We start from the raw sequence: 8,545 nt of genomic DNA on the forward strand, positions 1-8,545 counted from the left end.
ACCACACTTGTTTAATTAAACTCCTAAGTGTCAGGTGTCTTCTCTAATCATTTTTTTCCATAAAATTAATGTTTGTCTTACTTGTTTGTTGGTAGTGAAATTGTTCTTTACTACTTCTTTGCATTTGTTGGTGCTAGAATTTTGTTTAAGCTCTATGATTGCTACCTTTAAAAGTGCTTCTTGATTATAGATTGTTGGTTCAAGTAAGAACTTTAAGTGAGGGAAAGAGTGGTAAAAGGAAAAGAGTGAAACATTAGAGAAAAAGCCATAAAAGATAGTACTATACACGAGTGATACATCTTTGAGTATAAACACTTGAGAAGAGTGGTGAGGTCCTATTACTTCATTTTTTTTCTGGTCCTTTACTTGAAATATGGTAGGTACAAGTGGTGATGGTACCCCTCCTCTAGGGGGAGACAATAGATTGTTGATTGATGCCATTACAACCCAAATGTAAAGAATGTTGACATAACATACCAAGGAGTTGTATGGGCGAATTGAACAACTAGAAACTCAAGGAATTCGTAATGATGGTGGAGGTAGAAGGAGGAGATGGAGAAATAATGAGGGTGATGCTAGAGAGGACAAAATTGAAGGAGTAAAGTTAAACATACCCCCTTCTTAAGGAAAGAGTGATCCAGAAGCATATTTGGAGTGGGAAATGAAAATTGAGCGGCTATTTGCATGCCACAATTACACTAAGGATAAAAAGATGAAGGTGGTAGCCATAGAATTCACTGACTATGCTTTCATCTGGTGGAACCAATTACAAAGGGAAAGGGCGAGATATGAAGAACCCTTGGTGGATAGTAGGGAAGAAATGAAGAGGTTGATGAAAAGAAGATTTGTTCCTTCTCATTATCAAAGAAACCTTCATAACAAGCTACAAAGACTCACACAAGGTAGTATAAGTTTTGATGAGTATTATAAGGAGATGGAGGTTTCCATGATTAGAGCTAATGTTACGGAGGATTGAGAGGCTACTATGGCTTGTTTGCTACATGGGTTAAATAGTGATATAAGGGATGTTGCAGAGTTGCAAAATTATGTGGAGTTGGAGGACTTAGTACATTAAGCTTCTAAGGTGGAACAACAATTGAAGAAAAAGAGTTCCATAAGGAGGAGTTCATCTAATTTTCACTCTCCTGGTTGGAAGGACAGAAATAAGGAGGGAGGATCATCAACAAGAAATCCCAATGTTACAGCTCAAAGAACTTAAAATAAGTCTGATGAGGCACTTAAGAAAGCAAGGATTAGTGAGATTAAGTGCTTCAAGTGTTTGGGAAAAGATCAAATAACTTCTCAATGTCCAACTAAAAAGACTATGTTACTTAAGGAGGATGGAGAAATAATTAGTTAATCTTCTTCAGAATCTGCCCCATCTAGCGATGAAGAGGAAAGAGAGTCAAAAGGGGATTTGTTCATGATTAGAAGGATGTTGGGTAGTCAAGCAGTTGAATTGGATGACTGTCAAAGAGAAAATATTTTTCATGCGTGGTACCTCATCCAAGGGAAGTTATGTTCTTTGATAATTCATAGTGGGAGTTGCACTAATGTGGCTAGTGTAAGGTTGGTTTCAAAAATGAATTTGGAGACTAGGCCACACCAGTGATCGTACAAACTTCAATGGCTTAGTGAAGATGGTGAAATGACTGTGAATAGGCAAGTTGAAGTGGGCTTCTCCATAGGGAAATATGAAGATTTTTGTTTTGTGTGATGTGATGCCTATGGAGGCTTGTCATTTGCATCTTAGGAGGCCTTGGCTGTATGATAAGAGAGTTATGCATGATGATTTCACCAATAAGTTCACTTTTGTGCATAAAGATTGCAAAACTACTCTTGCACCATTGGCTCCAAGAGAATTTAGTGAGGATCAATTAAAAATGACAAAGAAAAGAAAAGCAAAGAGAAAAGAAAAAGAGAGAGAAAAGAGAAGAAAAATAGAGTGAAAAGAAAAAGGAAAAAGAGAGTGGAAAAGAGAAAGATAGAAAAGAATCAAATCTGTTTATAAAAGAAAAAGAAGTGAAAAGGGCTATGCAACTGAGAAAGCCAATACTCTTACTTTTGAGTAAAGAGTGTAATTCAAAGGGCACATGTCCTACTAACTCTCTTCCAAAAGACGTTTCTTCTTCGTTGCAGGATTTTGAAGATGTCTTTCCCAAAGAAGTGCCTCAAGGTCTACCCCCTCTTAGGGGCATTGAGCATCAAATTGATCTCATTCCAGGAGCTTCATTGCCTAATAGGCCAGCCTATCAAAGCAATCCCCAAGAAACCAAGGAGATTCAAAAGCAAGTTGAAGACTTGATGCAAAATGGGTGGGTTAAAGAAAGCTTGAGTCCATGTGCAGTTCCAGTCATTCTAGTCCCTAAGAAAGATGGAACTTGGAGGATGTGCACAAATTGTAGAGCCATCAATAACATCACGGTAAAGTATAGACATCCAATTCCTAGGTTAGATGACTTGTTGGATGAATTGTATGGTGCTTGTGTCTTCTCTAAAATTGACTTGAAAAGTGGATATTATCAAAGTAGAATTAGAGAAGGAGATAAGTGGAAAACACAACCTTTAAAACTAAATATGGGTTGTATGAATGGTTGGTTATGCCCTTCAGGTTAACCAATGCTCCTAGTACCTTCATGAGATTAATGAATCATGTGTTGAGGAAATTCATAGGAAAGTTTGTTGCGGTCTATTTTGATGACATTCTTATTTATAGCAAATCTTATGATGACCATGTTATGCATTTGAGGTGTGTTTTGGAAGCACTTAGGTGTGAGAAATTGTATGCTAACATGGAAAATGTGTGTTTTGTATGGACCTTGTCATTTTTCTTGGATTTATTGTTAGCTCACAAGGAGTGCAGGTTGATCTAGAGAAGGTGAAAGACATTCAAGATTGGCCAACCCCCAAAAATATAAGTGAGGTAAGGAGATTTCATGGCTTAGCAAGTTTCTATAGGAGGTTTGTTAGAGATTTTAGCACTTTGGTTGCACCTTTAAATGAAATTGTTAAGAAAAATGTTGTTTTTTAATAGGGTGATCAACAAGAGAAGGCTTTTACTACTTTCAAAGAAAAGTTAACTAATGCTCATGTTCTTGCTTTGCCTAATTTTGCTATATCCTTTGAGCTTGAATGTGATGCATCTGGGGTAGGCATAGGGGCTGTGTTGATGCAAGAGGGGCATCCCATTGCATATTTTAGTGAGAAACTGAAGTGGGCTACTCTGAGCTATTATACATATGATAAGGAATTGTATGTCTTAATTAGAGCTTTGCAGACTTGGTAACATTATCTCTTGCCCAAGGAATTTTTTATTCACAGTGATCATGAGTCTTTGAAATATTTGAAAGGACAAGGAAAGTTGAACAAGAGGCATGCCAAGTGGGTGGAATTTCTTGAATAATTCCACTATGTGACCAGACATAAGAAAGGTAAGAATGATGTGGTCACTGATGCACTCTCCCACAAGTATGTATTATTATCTACCCTTGAAACCAAGTTCCTTGGTTTTGAGTGCATTAAGGAATTGTATGACCATGATTCTGACTTTTCTGATATATATCGAACATGTTCTCGTACTACATCTGATTGGTATTTGTTAAGGGACAAGAGACTTTGTGTGCCTAAGGGTTTAGTTAGGAACTTGCTTATTACAGAGGCATATGAAGGGGGCTTAATGGGGCACTTTGGGGTACAAAAGACATATGATAGCTTGCATGAACATTTCTACTGGCCTTACATGAAGCATGATGTGCATAAGTTTTTTGATAAATGTCTCTTGTTTGCAAGAAAGCTAAATCCAAGGTCATGCCACATGGTTTGTATACTCCATTGCCAGTTCCTAAACATCCTTGGATTGACATTTCAATGGATTTTGTTCTAGGTTTGCCTCGGTCCAAGGGAGGAAAGGACTCGATTTTTGTGGTGGTTGACAGGTTTTCTAAGATGGCGCACTTCATAGCATGCAATAAGGTAAATGATGCTTGTCATGTTGTTGATTTATTCTTCAAAGTGGTGGTAAGATTGCATGGTTTACCTTGGAGTATTATAAGTGACCGAGATTCCAAATTTCTTAGTCATTTTTGGCGAACTTTGTAGGGTAAGATTAGAACTAAATTGTTGTTTCAACTACATGTCATCCCCAAACCGATGGGCAAACTTAAGTGGTCAATAGAACTTTTTTTACTATTCTTAGAGCTGTTATTAAAAAAAATCTTAGGACTTGGGAAGAGTGTTTACCACATGTTAAATTTGCTTATAATAGGGTTGTACATAGTACTGCTCAGATGTCACCCTTTGAAATTGTTTACGGTTTTAATCCTTTGACTCCTTTGAATTTTTTGCCTTAACCTAACATTTCTGAATTTAAAGATAAGTTTGTGCAGTTTAAAGCATAATATGTCAAGAAGTTGCATGTCAAATTCAAGGCCCAAATTGAGAAGAAAATAGAAGGGTATACAAAGTATGCAAACAAAGGATGGGTGCATTTTAGGAAAGAGTGATTCCCTTCACAAAGGAAGTCAAAGTTTATGCCAAAAGGAGATGGTCCTTTTCAAGTATTGGCCAAAATCAATGATAATGCCTACAAAATTTATTTGCAAAGTGAGTGTAGTATAAGTCCTACTTTTAATGTGGCTGATCTAGTAGCTAGTTTTGAGACTTGGACCTCAAGCTTAATTATGCCTCACTTATCCACTAAGGCATTTTAGTTATGCTTACAATGTTCAGATTTTATGTTGTTAGACAAGTGGCCTCAGATATCTTAAGAAGGGGGGGTTGAATTAAGATATTCCAAACTGTTTCCCCTAATTAAAAATCTATTTCACTTTTTACTCAAGTTATGAATTCCCTTAATGACAATCTTCTTAAATATTAATTCAAATGAAACAATTTGAATATGAATATAAAGCAATAATAAATAAAGGAGATTAAGGGAAGAGAAAATGCAAACTCAGTTTTATACTGGTTCGGCCACACCCTTGTGCCTACGTCCAGTCCCCAAGCAACCCGCTTGAGAGTTCCACTATCTTGTAAATTCCTTTTACAAGTTCTAAACACACAAGGACAATCCTTCCTTTGTGTTTAGAATTCCTTTACAACAAGAGACTCACAGTCTCTTAATCCCTTAGAGAATGAGAAGAAGAAGAAGAACAAATCTCTCTAGAAAGAGATGGATTTTACAGATTGAGCACTCAAATAATTCCTTAATGAATTGCAATTGAATTGGCCAAGGAATTCTTAAGAGGATAAAATGAATTTGCTCTTTGAGAGGATAAACACTTTGTTGTTCTGAAAATCTCTGAGCAATTTCGTGTTTAAGTCACATATATATAGACCAATGGTGGTCATGAATAAAGCCTTTGAAAAGTTGTGACTCTTGAAATTATTTTTCTGAAAATCCTGTCTGGTAATCGATTTCAGTAATTGTGTAATCGATTACAGCTTTTAAAATTTGAATTAAAACGTTTACTAACTACTGGTAATCGATTACCAAAATTGTGTAATCGATTACACAGTCTAAAATTTCGAATTCAAATTTTTGTAGTTGTTATAAAACGTATTTGGCCACTGGTAATCGATTACATCCTCTGGTAATCGATTACCAGAGAGTAAAACCTTTGAGAAACACTTTTTAATTTAAATCACTTGGCCAAACCTTTGCTAATTTAATTAGGAATTCCCTTCCTAATATTCTAGTGATCATCTTGATGTTGTGACTTGTAATCTTGAAGTATTGTCTTGAATTTTAATCTTGAAAAACTCATTTGCATCAATTGCAACACATCATCAAAACATCAAAGCCAATTGCATCTACATATGTTTCTTTTATTTTCTACCAAGTACATAAGAATTGACTTGTATAAATCAATTGTGAAGTGAATGGACAGGGACTTTTGCTGGTTTTATCATTGAAGCGAGAGAATTATCTCTACTAGGGTTCTTCCTTGAACCATTTGATCTTATCAAGAATTGCTCAATTCTTGTAGCGATCCTCAAGGCTTATCAAACATCATTGTTTGTGGCGCCTATCTTGTTCTTCCTTTCACATTTTTTTGTTTCCTTGTTTAATTTCCGCAATGTTAATTCTGTAATCCTGTCTGAATTTCTTATTTTTGTATCTCTTGTTTTACATCACCTTTTTCGGTGTTTTTCATGCCTAAGTTGCGTTTCAAAACATCCTCTTTCACCTCGTTTTGGAATCATTCCAATCTGTGTTTTGTAGGTTGAGAAACGAATAAAAGTTAAAATACGTTTCTGGCTTAATTGGTATGCGAATTTCATCCTAGAATTGATCCGAATTGAAGCAAGGCAAGGGGGATTCACATCAGGAAATATAAGGAATCAACACAAAACTCAGATAGAAAATGTGTTATATATGGATGGACTAAAGCATAACCTTCTAAGCATTAATCAACTTTGTGATAAAGGTTTCAAGATAGAGTTCAACAGAAATTGTTGTCTTATAAGTGAAGTCATATCCAATAAAGTTGTCCACATCGGTAAGAGAATAGGTAATATCTATATGTTGAATGTTGAGCATGCATCTTTTCATGAGCTAAGTTGCTTGGTGAGTAAGATAGATTATTCACGGTTGTGGCATCGTAGGGCTGCACACATTAACATGCATCATTTAAATCATTTACTTAGGAAAGACTTAGTAATTAGTCTTCCAAAACTCAAGTTTGGGAGAAATAAATTGTGTGAAGATTGTCAAAAAGGGAAGCAAGTTAAAAACCCTTTTAAAAGCAAAAATGTTGTTTATACTTCAAAACATCTTGAACTACTTCACATTGATTTATTTGGTCCCTCTAGAACTATGAGTTTAGGTGAAAATTACTATGGCTTGGTAATAGTGGATGATTACTCAAGGTTTACTTGGACCTTGTTCTTGAAAACCAAAAATGAAACTTTTGATCATTTTCGCAAACTTGCCAAGCTGATTCAAAATGAAGAAGGTCTCAACATTGTTTCAATTAGAAGTGATCATTGAGTTGAATTTCAAAATGAGTCTTTTGAAAATGATCTATATCAATGGATGCATTGAAGAAGAAGTTTATGTAGACCAACCACAAGGTTTTTTGGATTATGAACATCCTAACTATGTCTACAAACTGAAAAAGTCTCTATATGGTATGAAGCAAGCACCAAGGTCATGGAATGATAGATTGAGAAGTTTTTAAATTGAGCAATCTTTCACTAGAGGTCAAGTTGAAAAAACTTTATTTATTAAGAAAGTAAACAATGATTTTTTAATTGTTCAGATATATGTTGATGATATTATATTTGGCTCCACTAATGAAACCTTGTGCAAGGAATTTTCATGTTGTATGCAAAAAGAATTTGAGATGTCTATGATGAGAGTATTAAATTTCTTTCTTGGACTCCAAGTCAAGCAAATGAAAGATGGAACCTTCCTCAATCAAACCAAATACTTGTGAATGTATGAATACATGATTTTGATGATGCCAAAGAATAATCAAACAAGGTTACTTTCAAGATTACTTCAACAAACATTCAAAGGTTAAGCATTGCTTCAAGATTAAGATTTTGCCTCAAAACAAAGTATTTCCAAGAGATCAAGGCTCTGGTAATCGATTACCAGGCAATGTAATCGATTACCAAAAGACAATTTTGAAAAATCAGCTTTTAGAAGGGTCTTGAAATTTGAATTTAAAAGTTGTAATCGATTACCATTGATGTGTAATCGATTACCAGCAACAGAACTCTTGAAATTCAATTTAACAAGTCATGACCCTTCAAAATATAACCGTGTAATCGATTACCAGAAACCTATAATCAATTACCAGTGAAGAATTTCAAAAAAAGCTTTTTGAAAAGACACATCTCTTCAAACCATTTTGAAAAGGCGCGAAGGGCCTATATATGTGTGTGTCTGACTTCGAAAAGAAAGAGAGAAATATTCTAAGAGAACTTAATCGCCAAATGTTTTCTCAAAATCTCTTGGGCAAACACTTGCAAATCTATTGAGAATACATAGTCAAATAACACAATAAATACAATTAAACATCGATTTATAATTAGTAACAGGATGTTACATTAGTCAGTCATTGAAGCATCCCTTGTGGAAGCAAATGATGACATCATTGAAATCGTTCCTGGAGTGGCTCCCACTCATCCTAAGCCAGTGTCTAATGTTGATGAACAACTCTTTCTACTCAGTATGATACAACAGATGAAGATAGGCCAAGACGATTCGAAGCGATCTATGGAGGCCCAGAATCTATCTTTATAGCAATGATAAAAGGGCATCTAGAGGCACGAAAGCAAATGATGATGTTTGAAGAACCCTTAAGGGTATCATAAATCTTCAACAAGCTTAACCGCAGACTGATGAAGCCCGCTGAACAAGAAGCCACAGCCTGGATCTTTCCTTCAAGACCACCAGTTTAGACGCACCCAAATATTCAAGTGCATCCCTTTCTACACACTAGACTGGAGTGGCAGACTTTTACAATCTCTAGAAAGAAAAAGTTGATGTTGGGACTCATTCTTCATGTAGAAATGCTAAAATTGGAGTTGGAAA

General features: G+C 35.5%; 1 pseudogene; it reads left to right on the top strand.

Annotated features, from left to right (window-relative positions):
• Nucleotides 1–1,618: 1,618 nt before the first annotated feature.
• Nucleotides 1,619–8,254, top strand: LOC106799725 (uncharacterized; annotated as a pseudogene).
• Nucleotides 8,255–8,545: the final 291 nt, after the last annotated feature.

The sequence above is a fragment of the Glycine max genome, chromosome 1 (assembly GCF_000004515.6).
Source record: "Glycine max cultivar Williams 82 chromosome 1, Glycine_max_v4.0, whole genome shotgun sequence".
Lineage (NCBI taxonomy): Eukaryota > Viridiplantae > Streptophyta > Magnoliopsida > Fabales > Fabaceae > Glycine > Glycine max.